Here is a 24,289-nt window from a genome sequence, read left to right on the forward strand (position 1 = left end):
GCTTTATTTACTCAAGGCAGGTGCTCTACCGCTTGAGCTACAGTTCCACTTACAGGATTTTGCTAGTTAACATGAGATAAGTCTCATAGGGAGCTGGGAATGTGGCTTAGTGGTAGGGTGCCTGTCTAGCATGCATGAAGCCCTGGGTTCAATTCCTCAGCACCACATAAACAGAAAAGGCCAGAAGTGGGCGCTGTGGCTCAAGAAGTAGAATGGTCTCATAGTTTTTTTCTGCATCTTTGAACCATGATCCTCAAATCTCAGTTACCCAAGTTGCTAGATTACAGGTGTGAAATATTAGTGCTAGGTGTGAACAGCATCTTTTTTTCTAAGGGCCCATCTTGTGTTTTATATTTCCACTGGTTCTACAATCTTGCATTGCACACTAGTCCATGTCATTATGAGAAGATTCTCTGTGGCCCAAAGGAATGATCTGCAAGTACTTTGCCAAAGAAACACACGTTGCTGATTACTCTATAGATAGCTGTACACACCATGGTTGGGATCAACTACCAGCTGAAAGTAGAAGGCCCCTGTTGTAAGTCTGCCATCCCCTCAAGTGATGTCCAGCTCAGTGAGGGGCTGTGGCACTGTCCTCACATGGTGAGCACCTGAGCTCCAGCCACTAGCATTCATCTGGCTGTCATTAAGACCATGGTGCTGTGTGGCTGCCACTTTCAGTATCTGCCTTAATTGAATTTCTTAGTGCCATCTCTGAAACAGTGTTAGTCTCCTGATAGGCCCTCAGAATCCTCCATCCCTGAGACTATTATTTATTATTTTTTAATGCTCGTACTTTGCTTCAAGTCAAGTCCTTGGCATTGCCCTTGAGCTTTTTATCTCAAGGCTGATGCCATAATCAGCATAGTTCTACTTCTTGTGTTTTGATAGTTAGTTGGAGATAAATGTCACAGACTCTCCTGCTCAGGGTTGGATTCAAACATTAATCCTCAGCCTCCTGAGTTTCTGAGGGAGCCACCAGTGCCCAGCCCTGAAACTGGCCATTTTTATACTATAGTGTTTACACTGTTTGTGTCCAAGTGTCCTTCAGTGTATGGGATCTGTGTAACTCGGGGTACTATACCTTAAATATTCATTCATCTTGCTCTGGGAATGCACGGTTTACTTGTGGAGTTGCTCAGTTATTGAGATCACTGACCAGCCTGATGTGCCTGTAGCCTTTCCAGAGGCAATTCCAGAAAAGCTGCAGTGGTGGACAATGTAGTCTTGAATGTACTCAGCATGCCCTGGCTGTCTAACTTTTAATCAAGCAGGCTCATCTTGACTTTATATAGAATTGCATATGCTTAGGTCAAACCCAGCCTTCTAAAATAGCAGGGCCAGCTTACTTCCCTACATTGTGATTACATTTTGATATGTTGGAGCTGAATGGGTCTATTCATTTTACAGACAAATGATCTAGGCTTAGAAAAGTAAAAAAAACAACCTGTGAGCTGTTACTGTTAGGCCCAGGACAAGAACCCAGTTATGAAGCGGAGTGCAACTACCCCTATGAGGGGAAGTTAGTCCTCCTCAGCTAGGCAGTAGGAGGTGAAAGATGGGACCAGAGATCAGCTCCAACTCAGACATGAGGATGACTCATAAAATACCCATCAGGCCCTCCATGGGCTATGGGTCTCAAACACATGTGCATTTTGTGGCTATGGCCCAATGCATCTCCATCAGCCCCATCCAATCCTTCTGTACTTGTGAGCAGAGACAGAAGAGCCAATTACTAGAAAACTACCATGCTTTTGCTCACAAGGCACTAATCAGGAGATGCTTCACAATGCATGTCCACCCCTCAACCAATAGGAGCAAGAGCTCACCCTCAGGAGGAAGAGGAGGCAAAAGGCCCTATATATAGTGGGAGGGCTGGGTCCCAAGGGCAAGACAGGATACCTAGTTTCAGGACCCCTCGTTACATAAAGAACCTATTTTGCTGTTTCTTTCTCTTTTAAATAAGCCTGCTCTTGTCCTTTAGTCTATTAATCAGCTGAGAAAATGAACCCAAACCCTAGACATATCACCTAATATCTCAGTCTCTTGTGGTATATGCTTTAGAGTAAACAATTGTGTTTGTACAGGTTGATTTGCATATTATTATTATTATTATTGGAAAAGGAAGCAATCTGAATGCACTTACAATTCTCCTTCTCTTATATTTTAGTTCACTCCCCAACTAGCAATGTAATGTGGGGGTCAGATCTGGCCAACAAAAGAGAACAGAAGCTGACTCCATTCCTACTTTCTCCCCAGCCCCTCCCCCTGCTCAGAGGCCTAGGAACACACCCCTAGACAATGAGTCAGAGACAGCTTACGTGGCCAGTCAGGTGTAAGCCTGGGAACCCCCGCCCAATCACAAAGCCATTGTCGTGGCTATTCCCACACACACACACCGCTCCGACCCCTATGGTCAATAAAAACCCTGCTGAACAAAGAAGCTGGGTGGGACCAGCTCGAGCTGAATTTAATGACTGTCTTGTCCTTGCATCGGGTAGGCTCCTTGGTGGTTTCTAGGCAGGGGCGGGGTTCGTCTGTCTGGCACATCAGCAAGAGTTCAATGTGGATGCATTCCAAAAATGACAAAATACCATTCAACACCCTGAGATACCACCTCACTCCAGTTAGAATGGCCTATACTCTGAACTCAGGTAACAACAAATGCTGGAGGGGGTGCGGGGAAAGAGGAACCCTTCTCCATTGTTGGTGGGAGTGTAAGTTAGTACAACCACTTTGGAGAACAGTATGGAGGTTCCTCAAAAAGCTCAACATAGACCTACCCTATGACCCAGCCATACCACTTCTAGGCATCTATCCTGAACAACAGGTCCCAAGATATCAAAAAGACATCTGCACTTCCATGTTTATGCTGCACAATTCACAATAGCCAAAATATGGAAACAACCCAGATGCCCCTCTACAGATGAATGGGTCCAAAAACTATGGTACCTATACACAATGGAATACTACATAGCGATTAGAAATGGTGAAATATTGGTATTCGCAGGGAAATGGTCAGAACTTGAACAAATAATGTTGAGCAAGACAAGCCTAGAACAAAAAAAACAAAGGGGCATGATCTCCTTGATATATGACTGTTAAGGTGGGGAGAGGGGGAGACAGTAGAGACCAGGTCTGTGAAACCAAAAACTTCTTGTCAAATGGTATTTCCCACAGGTTTGGGTCAGTGACCCAACAGTATGTAACTAAAACCAAACAACTACTCAACATATAAAGGCCAAAAATAGACCTCTCAGTGGATCACAACAGCTCAAAAGCTATGTATGTATGTTCATATAAGACAAGGATAGGGGCTGGGGATATAGCCTAGCGGCAAGAGTGCCTGCCGCGGATACACGAGGCCCTAGGTTCGATTCCCCAGCACCACATATACAGAAAACGGCCAGAAGCGGCGCTGTGGCTCAAGTGGCAGAGTGCTAGCCTTGAGCGGGAAGAAGCCAGGGACAGTGCTCAGGCCCTGAGTCCAAGGCCCAGGACTGGCCAAAAAAAAAAAAAAAAAGACAAGGATAAGCAAACTCTATTGTCGACATTACATTTAAAGCCCTAAGTGAATATCCTTTGGTGTGGGCCATGTGGCTACTGTATATGTTTCTGGTACACTATGTAATGTATATATGTCTACCTGACCTAGGGAAGGGAAAGAAAAACAGGGTGTAAGATATCACAAGAAATGTACTCACTGCCCTATTATGTAACTGTACCCCTTTTGCACAACACCTTGTCAAAAAATTGTGTTTAATTAATAAATAAATTATTTTAAAAATACCATTCAACAAATCTCCATGTGTCCAAATCAATTTTATGCTCTTAGTTTTGCTGGACATAAGCTCAGAGACTCAAAGTGATATGAGCAGCTTAGTAAGAATTATTCAGTGACAGATACACAAAGGAAACAGACAATACAACAACAAAGCCAGCACATGACAGAGATTTGTTTAGGAGAAACCCTATTGTTCATTCCTGGATTCTGCCGACATTGAAAGGGCTTGGTAGGGAGAAAAGCCACAGTCACTAACCCAGGAGCATGCTCACATCACAGGGTTCCTCTCTGGGATCTGTGCAATGCAGGCATCAGAGCAGCTGCCCACAGGAAGGCATCACACACTGCTGGCACATTGCACTGCAGAAAAGTTGGACATACTGCCAGAGCCTGAGGAAGTCAGCCCACTGGAACAAGGAAGAAAAGCCCCTTTCTATTTCAGTGTCTCTCCAGGACCCTCCACCGCCATTGGCTGGAAACAAAAAGAACTGCTATAAGGACTCCATTATATGACAGAACAGGTAATGCAGGGTAAGTCTGGAGATGAGAAGCAGCAGATTAATCATGGTCACAGTGAAGTAAGCTGATGACTGACATTTGGGCCACACAAAGGTTTCTATGTAGGCCTTCATTTTCCTATGGGAGAGCCAAGCTCATGCAGAAAGCCTGATCAGGTAGCCAACTGAGCAAGACCTTAACTTCCTTGTGGGCACTATTTTTCTGTTTGTTTTGCTTTTTTTTATTTTTTTTATTTTATTTTATTTTATTTTTTTGCCCATCCTGGAAGCTTGAACTCTGGGCCTAGTGCTACTGGTCTACCACTAGAGCCACAGCATTCACTTCCAATTTTCTGGTGGTTAATTGGAGATAAGAGTCTCACACACAGCCTTTCCTGCCTGGGCTACCCTTGAACTGTGGTCCTCAGATCCCAGCCACCTGAGTAGCTAGGATTATAGGTGTGAGCCACCGGTGGCCAGCTTTGTTTTTATATTTGTTTTGATTTATTGCAATACTGGAGACTGAACCCAGGGTGTAAGATACCTGTTATGAAAACTTACTAGCTTTCTATATTAGTTGTAACTGTTCTGCACCAGGACGTAGAGTATATATTTATTGGGCTAGGATGTAGCTCAATGGGAGAACACTGACTGAGTATGCACAAGGCCCTGGTTCAATCCTCAGCACAAAGGTGGTGGGGGGGGCAGAGAAAGAGAAGAGAGAAACATATTTCTTCTGGTCTGCCCCAGGAAACTGGACCAAAGACAATCCTGTCTTTAAGGCATATTCAGTAAAATAATGAATTAAGAACACTAAAAGAATGTTTATGAGGGACTGGGAATGTGGCTTAGTGGTAGAGAGCTTGCCTAGCATACATGAAACCCTGGGTTCATTTACTTGGCACCACATGAACACAAAAGGCCAGAAGTGGCTCTGTGGCTCAAGTGGTAGAGTGCTATCCTTGAGCAAAAGGAGCTCAGGAACAGGGCTGGGAATGTGGCTTAGTGGTAGAGTGCTTGCCTAGCATGCACAAAGCCCTGGGTTCAATTCCTCAGTACCAGATAAACAGAAAAGGCTGGAAATGGCACTGTGGCTTGAGTGATAGGGTGCTAGCCTTGAGCAAAAGAAGCTCAGGGACAGTACCTAGGTCCTGAGTTCAAGCCCCAGGATTGGCAAAAATAAAATAAAATGTTTATCAGGTAACTAAATACCCATGCCATTTAAAGTTTAAAGGTTTCATTTAAATTTAAGGTTTAAATTTTCTATCACATGCTTTTTTTTTTCACTTGCCCCTCACACATACTTTAAGACAATAAAATAATGGGGAACATGGACTGTGCAAGGCACTGATGGCTCATGATTCTAATCCTAGTTACTCAGGAGGCTGAGATCTGAGGATCAAAGTTTGAAGCCAGCTCAACAGGAAAGTCTATGAGATGCTTATCTCCAACTAACCACAAAAAAGCTGGAAATGGAGGTGTGGCTCAAAGTGGTTGAACATTAGCCTTGAGCACAAAAGCTCAAGGACAGTGCTCAAGCCTTGTGTTCAAGCCCCAGGACTGCCCTCCCCACTCCCCTGCCCACCCCCAAAAGAAGCACTGGACCAAAAGGCCCAAAACCAAACCCTCTATGCCACCCTCCAACAATTCATCCAAACAGCTTGGGGCTTGGCAGTGCCAATGCAAGAGCTTGAAAAAGGAAAACAAGCTGAACAACACACAGGCTTGTCTTTGTCATGACTGACCCTGCTCAAAGCCAGGCATGGAAACAGAGCGGCTTTATGAGAAAATGCCTTTCTGTCCACACAGTAATTGAATCCAGTTGTGGATCAAGGTTGTCCATTAATGGGATTTAAGAAAGGTTCAGCCCCTCTGATATGTCTAATCCAGCTGAGCAATCTTTTATTTCTGTTCAATTCCAGTTAAGTGGGATATGAAAGCCTCCCTGGACAATGTAACCTTTTGAAGAGTGATGCTGGGAATCCATGAGGCGTTCTCAAACCCAGTCTCCAGGGCAGATTCCAAGATGACCCCTGAATTCGGCTTTGTACCAAAGAACATTTGGGGCAGCTTGAGGGCAGCTACATTTTCAGAACACTTCAGCTTGACATCAGCATAATTCCTGTTCAAGAGGGCTCCCTTGTCTCATTAACATCGCTCACTCAGAGCACATCCCCTCCTCCCCCCTCCCCCCCTGCCCAAAAAAGTATTTGAGGAGAGTGGGCTGTGGCCTGGACAAGCTGTTGTGGAGTCACATTTGTCCCGTAACTCTTTCTGCTTGCTGACTTTGGGCTTCACTGTTAATGAAATGCAGCAGTCCCTGTTTAGAGAACTGCCACCCACAGCAAGACAGCAGGCTGTGCACCACCCAGCTGGAGTCCTGCCGGAAGCCCTCAGGGCCACAGATTTAAAGTCTTCACCACAAGTTCTTCTATAAAGTAGGCTTTTTTTTTTTTAAAGTTTTTTTTTTAATTGCTTTGGCAGTCTTACAATAAGAAAATGCTCCCATGTGGGATGTCCGGTGGGGCATGGGTTCAATTAAAACAAGACTGCTTTTATAGTAAAAATAAATAAGGGCCTGGGAATATGGCCTGGTGGCAAGAGTGCTTGCCTTGTATTCATGAAGCCTTGGGGTTGATTCCTCAGCACCACATATATTGAAAAGGCCAGAGGTAGCGCTGTGGCTCAAGTGGCAGAGTGCTAGCCTTGAGCAAAAAGAAGCCAGGAACAATGCTCAGGCCCTGAGTCCAAGCCCCAGGACTAGCAAAAAATAAAAATTAAAAAAATAAAAATAAATAAATAATAACAAAATAGGTTTTTGAGTATCTACTCCATGCCCAAGACTCTGGCTATGCAGAATCTCAAAGTGTTGACAGTTCCTCAGGGGCCTTGGTACTTGGACTGCCTAAAAAAGAGGCCACATCAGTAAGGGTGGCGGGAAATAAATGTCACCTGTCAATATAGGCAGAACTTGGTAACACAAAGGATGATGGGGAGGGGTGGTGCTAGTGACAGTAGGGCACGGTCACCACCCCAGCCTGATTGTGACGAAGGAACAGGTCCTGAATCCTGAGAAGAAAGTCACTGCTAACCAGACCTGCGATGCAGCCCAGGGCAACCCCATCACAAGGAGCAGAACCCATGCCTGCAACTCCTGAACATCTGCCCAGCTGCTGGATTACCACAGGAAAAGACCACATGTGGAAGCTGAGGCTGATAGAGCCTGAAGATGGGGGGCCACAAGGTTAACCTTTAGGGGCCCAAGGAGGGCAGAATATAGACCTGTTAGGGCCAATGCCAGGCAACCAGCCTACACTGATATCTAGAAGTTTCTTGAAGACATAAACTGGCACATCATAGATACACAGTACTTTTCTTTTTCTGAGCAGATATAAGAAAGGAGAAATGAGTACATTTGTTCATACACACATGAAAATGTGCCAGCAGCTGGTGACAGATAACTGGGTATCAGTGTTCAGGAATACTCATGAGGGAGAGGGCTCTGGGGCCCTCTCAAAGAGGGCACTGAGTGGTGGCCCAGAAGTCCAGGATGTATCTGCAAGCAGTGGGCAGGATGAGTACCTGGACGACTGCAGCAGTGGGCAGTCCAGGAGGCACAAAGACCAGATGATTCAAGTAAGAATGCTTGGACAAGATGTGAGAGATGAGGTTGCCATGCCTCACTGATAGGAGAAGATGAAAGAGAAAGGCAGTCCATGTTATAGTTGCTGTCACTGATAGGCTAAGTGTGACACTGGAAAATTACAGTGTACACTGAGTCCTGCTGAGTGAGGCCTGTGGTCTGGCTCAGGGCCCATCTGCCCAGAGGTCTATCCATGGAGCTAGGCACCATGGAGCACGGGGCAGCTCCACCAACCTTGAAATCCCCTGAGAAAAACTGTTCTTAGGTGCAAGTGGGGGAGGAGACCAGCTATGCTAGCCTTCCTCACTCAAATACCCGCTGACCCCCAGCCTCCTTGTGTAATGCAAACAGAACCTCAGCCCTGGCTGGACTCAGGCGTCTTGACTTGAGTCCCCATCTCCACAGGGTAGGGTGAAAAGATGAGAGTCTCCAGTGTCAAAGGAGCTGATTACTGAGATCCCTTGCACAGCCCTGCCTGCCTGCTTTCAGGAAGTGACCCCTTATGACCCCAGAGAGCAATGAGTCCCCTCTGTTGCCAGATCCAGCTGTTCCTATGCCTAGCAAGTGGGAAAGGTCACCCATCTCCAAGATGATGTCCCCTTTACCACATGCTGGTCACAGGCCCCCTTATCACCTGGCCTGTAGGGGTGGGGATCCCGGGGACCATTTCCCCCAGATGCCCTAGGGGCACTTGCTCTGCTACCATTGCTTGAAGGAGGAGTGGTAGAGGAGAAAGACAGACCTCCATATTGAAATCACTGTTGATTGCCTAAAATCCAGTGGGAACAAGACATTTAAAAATAAGGACACAAACTCACTAGACACTATGTTGAAAAATAAACTATTCAACTTGTGGATAGAGATGGGAGGAAAAAACTGAGAGCGATCAAGAGAAGGAGTGAAATTGTCCAACAAGAAATGTGACTTAGGGGCTGGGGATATAGCCTAGTGGCAAGAGTGCCTGCCTTGGATACACGAGGCCCTAGGTTTGATTCCCCAGCACCACATATACAGAAAAAACGGCCAGAAGCGGCGCTGTGGCTCACGTGGCAGAGTGCTAGCCTTGAGCGGGAAGAAGCCAGGGACAGTGCTCAGGCCCTGAGTCCAAGGCCCAGGACTGGCCAAAAAAAAAAAAAAAAGAAATGTGACTTAGGTAACTGTAACCCCTCTTCACATCATCTTCATAATAACAATAATAAATAAATAAAAATAAGGACATAAGCCAGGTGCTGGTGGCTCATACCGGTAATCCTAGCTACTTAGGAAGGTGACATCTGAGGATTGAAGCCAGCCTGAGAGAAAAGTTCCCATGAGATTCTTATCTCCAATTAACCACTCAAAAATGGGAAGTGATACTGTGGCTCAAGAGGTAGAGCACAAGCCTTGAGCACAAAATGGCTCAGAGAAAGTGCCTAGACCCTGAGTTCTGGCCTCATAACTGACCAAAAAAAAATTGTACTCATTGCCTGACTTATGAAATGGTAATGCCTCTATACAAACACCTTAATAATGACAATAAAATTATATTACAAAAATAAGGACACAACTATTTCTTTGAGCAAGCTGGTGTCTGGATTACTGGACTCTGATGTACCTAAAGTCGTCTGGTAAGTGAGCACTGGTGGCAGGGCAGGTACGGAGGATTGAGATGGGAGATATCATTCTTGATGCTTTCAGGTCTCCAACTAGGATCTAATACCTCAGGATGCACATGACTGTTTAGGATGCTGTTAAAAAAAAAACAGAACAGGACTGGTGGCATAATTCAAATGGTAGGGTGCTTGCCTGGCCTTTGGGAAGATCTGGGTTTAATCCATAGTATTTCACAAAAGAAGGAAGAGAGGGAAGAAAAGAGGACAACCCACAACAAACACTGCTTAAAACACTGCTTAAAAGTCATTTTCCTTGCACTGTTCTGGAGAGTAGAAATTTGAACTCAAATCCCACTGCCACATGTCTCTCCTATGAACCCCAGGGAGAGTTCTTGTCCTTTCCAGCTTTCTGTTTGTAGTGCTCACTTCTACCTCCTGTGTCATCTCCTGTCCCATCTCTCTTTTGCCTTTTTTTCTTTTTTGGTGACAGTCCTGGAACCTGAACTCAGGCCCTGGGTGCTGTTCTTGAGCTTTTTCACTCAACCACTTGAGCCATGGCTTCATTTGCAACTTTTTGGTGACTAATTAGAGATAATCGTCTCATAGACTTTCTTGCCCAGGCTGGCTTAGAACCAAGATCCTCAGATTTCAGCCTTCTGAGTAGCTAGGATTATAGGGGTTCCTGGCCTCCTATCTCTTGTAAAGACCCTTGGCATTGGATTCAGGGCCCATCTGGATAATCTATGTGAGTTCAAGGTCCTTCATTAGTAACTTCTGCAAAAATCTTCTTTGTAAAGAAGTCCATCTGACCAGTACCATATCTGGCATATCTTTCTGGGGCTACCACTCCACCCCCTATTACCTGTACCTCATTTTTATTTTTTCCCTTCCTGTGGGTCTGAACACCCAAGGAACATGTGCAAGTTGCCTCATCTACTGTGGGAAGTATGGGGCTTGAACTCAGGGCATCATGCCTGCTAGATAAGCATTCTAAGTATTTGAGCCATTCCTCCAAGCCTCATTATTTTAGTTATTTTTCAGATAAAATCTCATGCCTTTGCATAGTGATTCATTGACCAAAATCCTCCTACCTCTAACTCCCAAGTAGTTGGGATTACAAGAATATGTCACCATACTTCGCCCTCCCCTTAGCTTCCATGGAAGCTTCCATGAAAGGCTCCTCTACTTTCATCCAGTGTGTTAGCTTCAACTAACTCCTCAGCATATATGTCTCACAGTTGACCAGGAAGACTGTACTTGCCTCCATCCTAGGCACATATTTCCAATTGACTTCTGACCTTCTCCATCTAGTGGCCCCTTTGAAACTCCAAACTTGGGATATCCAAAAGGAGATGTTGGATCTCCCCTTTCAAACAGTCCTCAACAAAATGAGATATTCACATTCTCCCTAACCTGGAAATGGTACCACACCAGCCCAATGTGGGATCTTGGCACCATCTTTACCTTCAATATCTCTTATGACCCTCTAATTTCATCTCTCCAGTGGCTTCTCTGTCCTAGGATCTTTTCAGCACTTCAGCACTAACATTCTCCTGATGCTGTCTGCTGCCCACCTTGGCTCAGGACAACACCATGGGAGACTTCCCACAAGGTGCCTGTTTCTACTCTCTATTTGTTCTACTTCGCAGATTGTTAGAATGTTACTCTGCCTAAAACAGTCTTGATCCACTTGGTTAAAAAGGCTTGTATTGTTAGGCATGGTAGTGCACACTTGTAATCTGAGCACTGGGGATGCTAAGGAAAGGAAGACCTTGAGTTAAGGCTAGCCTGAATACCTGAATTCCATAGTAAGACCCTGTCTGAAAAAGGCAGCAACCTGTTATTGTTGTTGATCATGATGGTAGTATTTGTTTTTCTCTTGGTGTGGTTTGTTTGTTTGTGTGTTTGTTTGGTTTTTTTCGGTCTTTTTAGAGAAAGGGGAAGTGCAACAAGGGAGGGAGGAAGGGTCAACAAATGCAATCATGGCACTCACTATACACTATGTGGAAAATGAACTATGCAACTTATAGGCAGGAATGGGAGGGGAAACTGGAGGAAAGCAAAATATTGCCCAATAAGAGGAATGTACTCATTAGCTGACTTGTAAAATGATAACCCTGTTGTACAACACTGTAAAAATAACAACAAAATTATTATTTTTAAAAACAACACTGGGAGCCAGTGCTTCATATCTGTAATCCTAGCTACTCAGGAGGCTGAGATCTGAGGACTGTGGTTCAAAGCTATCCTAGGCAGAAAAATCCCCATGAGACTACTCTTATATCCAATTAACCACTCAAAAACCAAAGCTGTAGAGCTAGCCTTGAGCAAAAGAGCTTGGAGACAGCACCCAGGTCCTGAGTTCAAGCCTCATGACCAACAAAAATATACCCTAACGCAGCCAGGTTAGAGGAAGTGTCTCACCTATAATCCTATAGTCACGAGGCTGAGATCTGAAGATTGCAATTCAAAGCCCGTCCAGGAAGAAAAGACTATGAGATTGTTATCTCTAGTTAACCAACACAAAGCTGGAAATGGAGGTATGCCTCAAGTGGTATAGGCAAGCGTGCACATGAGACCCTGAGTTCAAGCCCTAATACACACACACACACACACACACACACACACACACACACACACACACATCTTTCCCTGATTCCCACTACTTTGAGAATAAGCTTTAGATCTTTCCTTAAGACTCCAGTGCCTGGACCTACCCTGCTGGACCTGGACTTCCACCTCTGCTCCTCTGCTCCAAACAAACATACCTAAACAGGATGTGCTCTCTCTACCTACCTATGCTTCCTTCCTACTGTCCCTATTCCAAGTATGGGTTTCATGATCTTTTACCCTTTCTGATAAAACATGTGAGGGAAAAGAAGAGATACTGAGCAAAGACCACCAAATTCCATAAATTAGAGTCACTTGCCTCATTTCTTTCTGTGTTGTGGTTTGTGTTTTTTTCCAGTCCTGGTGCTTGAACTCAGGGCCTGAGCACTGTCCCTGGCTTCTTTTTGCTCAAGGCTAGCACTTTACCACTTGAGCCACAGCACCAATTTTGGCCTTTTCTGTATATGTGATGCTAAGGAATCAAACCCAGGGCTTCATGTGTACGATGCAAGCACTCTACCACTAGGCCATATTCCCAGCCCTTGCCTCTTATTTCTTGAATCAAATAGAAAACACAAGCCCAGATTATTCTTATCCAACAGGGTTACAAACAGCTTTGTTTTTGCTCATGGACATCAGCTTGCAGAAAGAATGGAAACACAAACAAGATAGACTGCAGTTGCTTTATGGAGGTGCTTATTTCTTGTTTCTTGTTTCACTTCCCAAGTCCTTCGGCTTACCAGGAGATAGCACCAGAATGCTTTTTGGTGCCCCTCATACCTCGCCCAACAGCCACACCAAATGAAGAATTCCTTGGGAAAACCTAGGTGTGGCATCCTGTAATCCATCTGAAAAGATCTAAGTAAACTGGCTTTCTGGAGTGTCACACTCATTTTGGTTCTGGTTCCATTTGGTATGTCTCTGGAGCCATGGAAATGCACCAAGACAGCTCTAGGCATCCAAGATAATCCCAGATTGCAATTTGGGAAGCAGCCAGAGGAGCCTGTGAATGCTAAACACCCTCCAAAAGTCAGCCCCATACAAGCATCAGCAATGTTCTGTTCAATTCACAGAGAAAGGCCTCTTGGGAATACACAAGGACTCTTTGGGTGTCAGTCCAGGATAGTTGTAACCTTTCTCAGCCTCCATTTCTTCTGTAAAAACAAGAGTGCCAAGGTTACTGTGCAAGTTGGTGGAAGGCAATAGTTCAAGACCTGGTACTGGAAAGATTCTCAAGTAAAATCACTTTTCATACTGTACATCCAAGTGGAAAAGGGAGACTATGTTGTTCATTAAGAAGCCTTTCATGTACACACTGTCATCCTAGCTACTCAAGAGGCTAACATCTGCCATAACCAGCTGCTAGAGACTAATAGTGGGTGACCACCCTAGAATGGTTTACTGTTGGGAACTTGTGCAAAAGAAATTGTTTTTCAGAAATACAGGCAGGTATAGGTTAAGAGAGTGCACAAATGGCAAAACAAAGGGCTCAGGACAGAAACTTAAGAATTGGATAAATTTGATAGATTGGTTAGTTCTTATCTCCTGTGCTCCAGGCAAGAATGTATTCCTGTCCATTTGGAGGGTAGACAGGTATGGACAGTAGATGGATAAGCTCCTTAACTTATTGCCCTTGATCTCCCTGCTCTGGGCAATTTTGAAAGGGCAGGCACAGAGTGGCTCCATTGATTATGTGACACCAGGATGTGACGCTCTTACTCCTCTCCATGATTCTTTGTTGTCAGGACTGGCCTGGAGGTCCAGGTGCTTGTTGCTGGGATGGCTCAGTAGGCAATTTTGTCACAGGGTTTGAACTCTAGGCCTGGGCACGATCCCTGAGCACTTCTGCTCAAGGCTAGAGCCCTACCACTTTGAGCCAGTGTCACTTCTCTTGAGCCATGCCTCCAGCCTGGTGCTTTGATGTAGTTGGGAGATGGAGGCTCAGAAGGATTTTTCTGCCTGGTCTGGCTTTGAACTGCAGTCCTCAGGTTGAATGAGGTTTTGCCACAAAAAGCCCTTTTATGCCCAATTAAAGCAACAAGGAGATCAAATAGAAATAAGTAGAGCTTACCTGCACCTTGTCAAGAGTTAACCAATAAATCTTTGCCAGAGTTCTATAATGACAAAATTCAGTAGATGTGATGAGAGTTTTAGCACAGGTTTAGAATATTTTATCTGCCTGGAGAACCTGATTTTTGGTGGCCCTATGCAAAGTTTGCAAGAGGCTCTCCTGGTTTACACCTGTTTCACTAGTATAACAACCTTACCAGCCTTTTCCAGGCCAGGCTGCATAAGATTTACACATCTAGGCATTACAGAAAGTATTTTACAAGAGTCTTAGTTTTCTGTAAATCTAAAGCAGTCTTTTGCCAGGAATCAGCTGCATGTGATGGAGTGGGGCACAAGTCCAGTCTACTTTTACCATGGTGGGGGTAGTCAGGATGGTCCAGGCAGGAGTGAGGCCATCTTCCAGGTTGGAAGAGATGGGCAGGATCTGGGCTGGGCTGGGTCACTCAGATGGATGGTCCCTTCTCCTGCTGGCTTGCCTGCAAATTTCTACATAGACTGGTTAAAAACATTTGAGATCTCCCAGTAACTTTTGCTTTTCTGAGTACACTGGGTCTTACAGGCTGGTCTCCCACTGGTTAACTAAATGTACCTTAGATGGACATAAAGAATGATATGTTGGTTTTACATCAGTATTTAGATCAGAGCTAATTAATTACCTATCAATTTTACTCATACCTTTGGGGTTTGTCTTAATTTTTTACCATTTATCATTTTGGAACACACCTTTAAGACAATTTCACTTTCCAAATCCTCTCTCATCCAAAGGAATCCATTTTTGCTTTCTCGGTTGTCCTTTTCCAGGCTTTCTTTACGAACTTTTCTCTTGGTTTATATTGCTCCTTACTAAGTTTCCTTTTATCACAGCTGGTTGGAGCAAGGTATTTCTGCTGATTAGTAGCACAGCTGGGACTCATTCCTTTTTCCTTGATAAAGATGTTTTTCTTTAACAAGCAGTACACTTGTTAATTAACTCCTTTACAATAAGATTACATTTACAATTTACAAGATTTACAATTGCAATCAGAAGCAGATACCACGAATAGAAAAAAATTGCCTTTTACACACACACACACACACACACACACACACACACACACGTTGTATAAAAGGTTTAAGGCACGCTTAGGTTTAAAAAATGAAAAATTGGCCGGGTGAGTTTTCTGGAATTCCAGTGGCAAAATATTTTTTGCCCAATATAATAGAACCACGTGGTCAGTTAGGAAAACAAAACTTTAAAGAAAATACTTTTGTCTCCAAATAGTCTTGTTATAGATTAGCAAGATTTAGCTGGCCAGAATCCAAATACATTTAAACATCTTTGTTAGAAAGACCTTTGAATAATTGACTCAAATATTTTGTAAATGCAATAAAGTAGATCAATGGAAAGCTGAACAGAATCTCCCATGTTTGTGCAAATATTGGTAACAAGAACAGAAAGCCTTTAAAACAATTTGATAAGGCTCTTTAATATATGAGTTGGATATTTTAACACCTGGAAGAGTGAAGAGTAAACCTGGTAGAAGAGAGGGGGCCTGCAGACAACCCAGCATGTGTCAGTCTCTGTAGAGAGAATTGGGAGAGGAGAGGCCGAACAGGTTTCTGAGGGGTGGAGGCAATTTAGTGGTAAATGATCTTCAGTCTGGAGGTCGTAAAAGAGAGAGGAGAGACAGCAAGAGAGAGACAGAGCTGATGCCAGACAAGAAAAGTTAGAGGAGATGGCTGTGAGGCTTACAGCCGAAAAGGACGTAGGGGTCAGAGCAGGACAAGTAGAAGGATGGAGCAGGGTGAGGAGGGGCCAGCAGAAGAGGGCCCTGAAGCTGAAGAAACGTAGAGATTGGATGTGGAGAGGGGGCCGTGGTATCGTGGTAGAGGTGGAAGGCGGGGTGATAATTGGAGAGAGGCAATAGTGGCAAGGTTGGAAGGGGTTGGAGCTAGAAGCAGGGCTGCAGAGGCTGCAGCCGGGGAGGTGGGAGATATTGGAGTTGGAGGAGGGGTGGGAGAGGCAATGATGGTGGGAGTCCTGGGCAGGACCAACAGAGAGGGGTAGAGTCGGAGAGTCGTGGGCAGGACCACCAGGAGGGGCAGGAGCCGTGGGCGGAGCCGCCGGAGGAAAAAGGAAGTAGTGGGGGGGGGGTGAGAAGGAGGAAGAGAAAGACAGACAGACAGGCAGACAGACAGACAGAGGAAAGAAGCCCTAGATGTATCCCATTTTCCCCAGCGCTCATACTTGTTGTCTAAACCCCAACTAATGATGGGTTAAAGGTACCGCTAAGCGGCCATTTAGATTGGCTCCCTAGGTCATTTACTGGCCATGCTTGGTTACAAAGATAAGGCCAGGAGCCAGATGGAGAGAGAGAGTTACTGGCCAGTATGCACCCCAGGGGTGGGGGAGTCTGGGGGAATTTTAGTCTGCCAGATTTTAGACTGCAGGTTACCCATCGGTGACGTGTGACTAAGGCCAGGACAAATGCAGGCGTCCCTGGAGTGTCTGGTCTTAGAGAGAACGGGGGAGGGGTGGGGGCGGGTGTCCAGAAACCAGGTCATCACCCAGCTCTGTCCTCCTGAGGCCGCAGACCCAGGGTCCTTGGCCGGAACTCGTGTGACCTGGTACCAGGATTTTCGCGGGAGTTAAGGAAAGACTGGCACAACGAGTTTGTGGAGAAGAGAAAAGAACATCGCCTCAGTCCACTTACCCTGTGCTGATGAGAGACCGGTGGATTGGATGTGGGAGAGCGCTCTGGGGCAGGAAGAAGCTGCGCAGCAGCTGTGTTGGCCCCGCAGTGTCAGTCTGGCAGAAGTTTGGGCTCCGGACCTGCAGGGGAACTAGGGTCCCAGGCAGCTCGGATTCCACCCCCAGGGGTGGGAGGGAAGAGCAAATCACTGAGATATCACCTAGTTCCCTGCCAACGCACCACTGTTAGAATGTACTAGACATTGCCAGAAACCACGCAGACATCCAGGTACAGAAGAACAAATGAAAAGCTTATTACCGGCAAAGGGGGTCGGCAAGACCCCTTCTCACGGGGAGAAGTGAGAAGAAGTGTGATCTATTGTCTGGGGTGACATATATAACCTAGGAGGTCTTGAAGGCGGGGACCTCGGTGTGGACGTGCAGACCAGGGGCTTCATCATTTCGGCCTAGGATTTATGGTAGATAAGGGGTCCTGCAGCTGCCCAGGCCTGAAGGTCACTCTAAGGGGATCTTTTTGCCTTATATGGTCATAATTGCCCTAAAGGAGTGCCATCTCAAGGAAGAGGGGGTGGAGACTATTTACTGTCCTCACTAAATGGGCCTAGTGTTGCCTAGGGAAGGGGCATGCTACACTATGGGAGAGGGGTCTATCAGGCTTACAGTCTCTTTATGCATTTTTTAAAAAGGCGTCATTGATTAGTATAGAATTAGTTTTAATCACTGCTTTGTTTCTGATAAGACCTGTCTTGACATACTTTTTCTATATATTACAATGCTTATCTCTTTTGGCTAATTTCAAGATTACCACTGGTTTTGAGCAACCTGATTATGATATGCTTTGATGTAATTTTATTCATGTTTCTCTTCCTTGAATTTGACCTTGTCAAGTGCCAGATATTCATATATATTCTTTTTTAATAATTATTTTTTATTGTCAAAGTGATGTACAAAGGGGTTACAGTTTCATATGTAAGGCAGTGAGTACATTTCTTGTTCAACTTGTTACCTCCTCCATCATTTTCTCCCTCCCCCTCCCCCTTTCCCTCTCCTCCCCTTGAGTTGTTCAGTTGGTTTATACCAAATGGTTTTGTAAGTGTTGACTTGGAGTCATTTGTCTTTTTATCCTTTGTCTCTCGATTTTGATATTCACTTTCCCTTCCCTAGTTCTAATATACATATATACAGTATACAGGGTACTCAGATGGCATACAGTGATAGTGGGGGCACAACTGCAGGAAGGGGATACAAGAGGAAGAAAAAAAGCTATGGTTTCACATGGTATGTTGAAAATAATTACAACAATGATATAACACTCATTTCTATAACATGGAATCATTTCACTTAGTATTATGTTATGTGTTCATAAGGGCATAGCTAGTGGGCTATTATTATCTTCTGCTATGACTAGCCTAAACCTGTACTAATTATTCCCTATGAGGGAAATCATAGAGTCCATGTTTCTTTGGATCTGGCTCACTTAGTATAATTTTTCCAAGTCCTTCCATTTCCTTACAAATGGAGCAATGTCATTCTTTCTGAGAGAGGCATAGAATTCCATTGTGTATATGTACCACATTTTCCTGATCCATTCTACTGAGGGGCATCTTGGTTGGTTCCATATTTTAGCAATGACAAATTGTGCTGCGATGAACATTATTGCACTGGTGGCTTTAGTGTGGTCTTGCTTGTAATCTTTTGGGTAGCTGCCCAAAAGTGGGGCTTCTGTGGGTCATAGGGGAGCTCTATGTTTAGCCTTCTGAGGAACCTCCACACTGCTTTCCAGAGTGGTTGAACAAGTTTACATTCCCACCAACAGTGTAGTAGGGTTCTCTTTTGGCCACATCCCCTCCAGCATTTGTTATTGTTAGTATTCCTGATAATGGACATTCTTACTGAGGTGAGGTGGAATCTCTGTGTTGTTTTGATTTGCATTCTTTTATGGCCAGAGGGGACTGTTGGTTCTTTGAGGATTTGTTTTGGAGGAATTTAATTTTTTAGTTTTGCATATATTTTAGATATGAGGCCTTTGTCCATTGTATGGCCAGTAAAGACTTTCTCCCAATCTGTGGGCTTTCTGTTTATCTTACAAGCTATGTCATTTGCCCTACAGAAACTCAGCAATTTGATGCAATCCCATTTGTCCAACCTTTCTTTGATTTGTTGCACTTTGGGGGCTTTATTAAGGAAGTTTTGTCCTGTGCTAAGGAGCCCAAGTGTTTCTCCTATTGCTTCTTATAGTGTTTTCAGGGTATCTGATTTTACTTCAAGGTATTTGATGATTTGGAATTGATTTTGGTGCAATTTGATATATAAGGATCTAGTTTTAATTTGTTGCAAGTGTTGAACCAGTTTTGCCAGCACCATTTATTGAAGAGGCTGTCTTTCTTCAATCCTATTTTTTAGCTCCTTTATCAAAGATTAAGTAGGCATAGTTCTGCGGGTTTATTTCTGGGTCTTCAGTTCTGTTCCATTGGTCTTCAGGCCTGTTCCTGTGCCAATACCAAGCTGTTTTTATTACTATAGCTTTGTAATACAAGGCAAGTACTCTTACCACTAGGCCATATCCCCAGCCCCGGTCTTTTTTTTTTTTTTTTTTTTGGCCAGTCCTGGGCCTTGGGACTCAGGGCCTGAGCACTGTCCCTGGTTTCTTTTTGCTCAAGGCTAGCACTCTGCCACTTGAGCCACAGTGCCACTTCTGGCCGCTTTCTGTATATGTGGTGCTGGGGAATTGAACCCAGGGCTTCATGTATACAAGGCAAGCACTCTTGCCACTAGGCCATATCCCCAGCCCTAGCTTTGTAATACAGCTTGAAGTTTGGTATTGTAATTCCTCCAGCACTGTTCTTTCAACTTTCTGCTATTTGGGGTCTTTTATTGTTCCATATGAATTTCTGTATTCCTTCCTATATTTCTTTAAAGAATGGTATTAGGATATTAATGGGCATTGCATTGAATTTGTGGATAGCTTTTGGCAATATTGCCATTTTGACAATGTTAATCCCCCCAATCCAGGAGCATGGGAGGTTTTTTCCATTTCCTTAGTTCTGCCTCAATTTCCTTTTTCAAGTTTTTAAAGTTCTCATCATAGAGGTCTTTCACTTCTTTGGTTAAGGTTATTCCTAGGTATTTTATGTTTTTTGAGGCTATTGCAAAAGGAGTTGCTTTCCTGACTTCAGCCTCAGTCTTCAGGTCATTAGCATATAGAAAATCTATTGATTTTTGAGGGTTTATTTTATATCCTGATACTTTGCCAAAGTTTTAGATCAGCTCAAGTTACTTAGGAGTAGAATCTATGGGGTACTGTAGGCACAGGATCATGTTGTCTGCAAAGAGAGTTTAACTTCATCTTTTCCTATTTGGATCTCTCTTATGTCTTCTTCTTGCCTATTGCTCTGGCTAGGAATTCTAGTACTATGTTGAAGAGGAGAGGAGAGAACAGAAAACCTTGTCTTGCTCCTGATTTTAAAGGAAATGGATTTAACTTTTCAACATTAAGAATAATGCTCGCTGTGAGTTTGTCATAGACAGCCTTAATTATACTCAGGATTGTTCCTTGGAATCCTAGTTTCTCCAGAGTTTTTTCTTTTCATCATCTGAAGTAATTTATTCCATTTTGACCATTCAGGTATTATGGTCAATATGCAATATCTTACAAGATGGTCACATCCCTGTAATATTTCCATTATCCATCATTTACAAGAAGAATTCTCTGTAGACTGATGGAGTTTGGCCTGATTAAACCACTATAAGTTCCTAGTGACTATCTGACCATTACTCACTTTCTTTTTTTTTTTCTTATTTATTGTCAAAGTGATGTACGGAGAGGTTACAGTTTAATATGTTAGACCTTGGGTACCTTTCTTGTACTGTTTTTTACCTCCTCCCTCATTTCCAAAGGTTTTATCATAAATTGGTGCTGGATTTTTCTGCATCTAGTGAAATAATTATGTGATTTTTTTTACCTTGCTTTGTTTGGTGTGGTGTATTATGTTGATTGACTTGCATATATTGAACCAGCTCTGCATACCAGGAATGAATCTAGTTTGGTCATAGTGTATGTTTTTTGTTTTTGTTTTTGATGACCTGTTGAAGTCAATGGGCCAGGATTTTCTTGACAATTTTTGCATCAATGTTCATCAAGGAAATCAGTCTATAGTTCTCTTTCCTTGATGAGTCCCTGTCTGGTTTTTGTATAAGGGTTATACTGACATCATAGAATGTGTTTGGTAGCAAACTTTCACTTTCAATTTCATTAAAGAGTTTGAGAAATATTGGTGTGAGTTCTCTTTTAAAGGCCTTGTAGAATTTTGCTGTGAATCCATCTGTACCTGGGCTTTTCTTGGGTGGGTGATCTCTTTTTCAGTTTCTATTTCAATGCTGGTTATGGGTCTGTTCAGTAGGTTTAAATCTTCATGGTTAAGTTTGGGAATACCATTTTTTTTCTAGAAACTCCTCCATTTCTTCCAGGTTTGTAGGGAGCCAACAGCAAAGTTCATCCTGACCTCTGGCTATGTTGTTATCTCAAGGAATGTGCAAGGACATGGCTTAATTGACAGACAGCACTTACCAAGTTGTTTTACTATGTCCACAAGAGTCTGGTTTATGTTAACCATTCAACCCTGTCTTGTTTTACTGCCACTTGTTATTTACCGACTTCAGGGCCTTCTTGTTTTCTTAAACTTTAGTCAACCCTATGCCATTCCCTACTTCCTAAACTGTATATAAGCTGGAAGTTAAGAATAAACGAGGCTGCAGTCTTGAGCTGCAGACCTCCCGACCCCATCTTTTGTCTTTTGTCTTGTATCTTTCTTTTTCTTTTATCCTCACCCCCTCAGTCAGGATTCCCTTTCACTGCCAGCTGGCTCCGACAAGTGTGCTCAAACAGGAACCTGAAAACCTGGGACTATGGCAGAGGACCCTGCTGAGGTAAGAGGACATCCAATCACTTGGGAAAGAGAGTGGGAGAGAGTATTGTCGGGAGTAAAATATTATGGGACAAGGTAACAGCCGCATGCTATACGTACAGGCCCTCAAAGGGATGCTTCATGCCCAGGAGTGAAATTTGGCATTGAGGAAGCATGTCCCTGGTTCCCGGAGGAAGGAACCATTAACTTAGAAATTTGGCAAAAAGTTGGAAAAAGGATTCAGGGTCATTATAACGCAAATGGCCCTGAAAAAAACCCCAGTGGACGCTTTTACTCTTTGGAACCTGGTCTGAGATTGTTTGGATCCTAGACATGAACAGATTAAATTCAATCAGTCAATTGGAGAAACTGAACAGGGACCTGATGAGCGTGGCCCAGCCCTGGGAGCATATGCAGCTACCCAAGAAGTGCTAAGAGAATTAATAATATCTGAACCCACTCGGCTAGATAATGAGGGAGACTCAGATGGCTCAGACATTGAAGAAAAAATATATGATGAGCCTACTAAAGATAGATTGACCCTGAGGTGCCAGACTTTGAAGTCAGGCCCCACCACGTGAACCCCATTTTAGAATCAAACCCTGAGCCAATCAGATTTGTACCTGTGTTCTAATCTTGCTTGCACAGCTGATTGTTGTAACCTTGTTCTTTGCCTTTATAAGCCCTGTGTAATCACAGCTCGGGGCTCCCTCCTAACCTCCGCTGTGTCGGTGGGTAGGATGAGGCCCGAGTTGGCAGCTTGTTAAATAAAGCCTTGCCTTGCTTTTGCATTTCTGAGTGTCTGAATCTCGGTGGTCTTCTCGGGGGTGGTCTTGCGACTTGGCACAACATTTGGGGTTTCGTCCTGGATAGCCCCAGAGACCCCAAGACCCCAGACTCCGAAGGTAAGAAAACAGCCCTGTTCATTTGTCTTGTCCTGTAATTTGTCTGTTTGTCTGTTTTGCTTTTGCTTATACTTGTAGGGCGCGAGTCAGTTTGGTTTTTGGCTGGAACTGACCAGGAGGGCCTCCTAAATGAGACTCAACCCGCCCACCTTGTACTCGGGTCCACTCCTTCTTGCAGGAGGTTGTGGGCCAACTCGGGTCCATTCCTTCTGCACCCTTGTAGGAGGTTGTGGGCCAGCTTGGGAGATCTCCAATTCGTAGCTTTTCTTGTTCTCAGGCCTGTGTGTTTTCCTCCTTTTGTATTAATTGTTTTGTTTTTTGTAGCCTTTTGGACTGAACATCTGATCAGAGCTATGGGTAACGTTCTATCTTGAGGACCTCCATCTAGCCCCCTAGACTTAATCCTAGCTCACTGGAGGGAGGTTAAGGAGATAGCTCAGAACCAAGGTTGTGGCCCTTAAGAAGGAAAAGTGGATCACCCTGTGCAAGTCAGAATGACCCACCTTTGAGGGAGCTAATTGAGGGAGCTTTGACATAGGTAAAATCAGGACTTTGCAACACCTAATCTACACCCCTCGTTCGGGCCATCCAGACAAGAGAGAAACCAAGAAGGAAGAGAGGAAATTATACCCACCTGTCCTCCAGGGAGGAAGCACGGAAGAAATGTTTCCCGCTCCATACTCCCCACCCCAGTTAACTCTACAAGAGGAGGACTCTGAGGAAAATGTTTCAGCTGTGCCCTCTGCTCCGGAGGGTCCTGTCCAGTCAACTCGCCAGCGCCGACAACCCAGGACACGGACGCATCAGCCCCAAGTCCAAGTCCTGATCCGCAGCCGCCGACGGGGTGGATGTAGGGCCAGCCCAAGCCACCCACAGGTGGCAGGGAGTGACCTCACCATGCTGCGCTGTCATCTCTGTGTTGTTTGTAAGTCTAACAGTCTCTTTTGTGTCAAACCTGCATAGCTCATTGGAAAAATGTAATTGCCATACCAGCTTCTTTGTAGGTTTTTTGTAACAGTTTCCAGCAGACCCACAGAGAAGCACAGGTGATTCCTACAAGTTTGTCAAGATCTAATACTGACCCTTAATAAGTTCCAGGTAAGAGAGCATGCTTAAAAACTACATCTGTGTGGACCACCTTGTTGCTTATAATTGGAGTAAAGTGGTCCCTTATAAGACTCATTGATCTGAATCTGCGGTTCGAAGCCAGCCCGGGCAAAGAAAGGTCCCTGTGAGAGACTTGTCTCTAATCAGCCAGCAGAGTGCTGGGAACGGAGTAGTGTGGAGCTCAAAAGTGGTACGGTGCTAGTCTTGAGCTGGAGAGCTGAGGGACAGCACTCAGGCCCTGAGTCCAAGTCGAAAGTCACTCCTCCTGGGACAAAAGTAATGGAGCATCCAGAGGCAGAAAGCCACTGCTTGGATGGCAGAGATGGTGTCAGATCCTAGAGTCACTCCTGTTTGGCCTTTCAAAAGTTAATCAAAGCCAGGAAGTCCCAGAAGAATAGTTCATAAGCATGCCTTTCCAATGCCCATGTCTGTCTACTGGGCAGGAACTTGCCAGTCATCTATGATAGTGGTTAGTAAGGGGAAGT

At 44.4% G+C, this 24,289-nt stretch overlaps 1 long non-coding RNA gene across 1 annotated transcript; it reads left to right on the plus strand.

Annotated features, from left to right (window-relative positions):
- Positions 1-475: 475 nt before the first annotated feature.
- Positions 476-21,923, plus strand: LOC125357676. Its single transcript, XR_007212186.1, has 4 exons — positions 476-486; positions 6,502-6,507; positions 21,364-21,378; positions 21,761-21,923. It is a non-coding gene; the product is annotated as an uncharacterized LOC125357676 (long non-coding RNA).
- The last annotated feature ends 2,366 nt before the right edge of the window (positions 21,924-24,289 follow it).

This window comes from Perognathus longimembris, chromosome 9, assembly GCF_023159225.1.
Source record: "Perognathus longimembris pacificus isolate PPM17 chromosome 9, ASM2315922v1, whole genome shotgun sequence".
In the NCBI taxonomy this organism is placed as follows: Eukaryota; Metazoa; Chordata; class Mammalia; order Rodentia; family Heteromyidae; genus Perognathus; species Perognathus longimembris.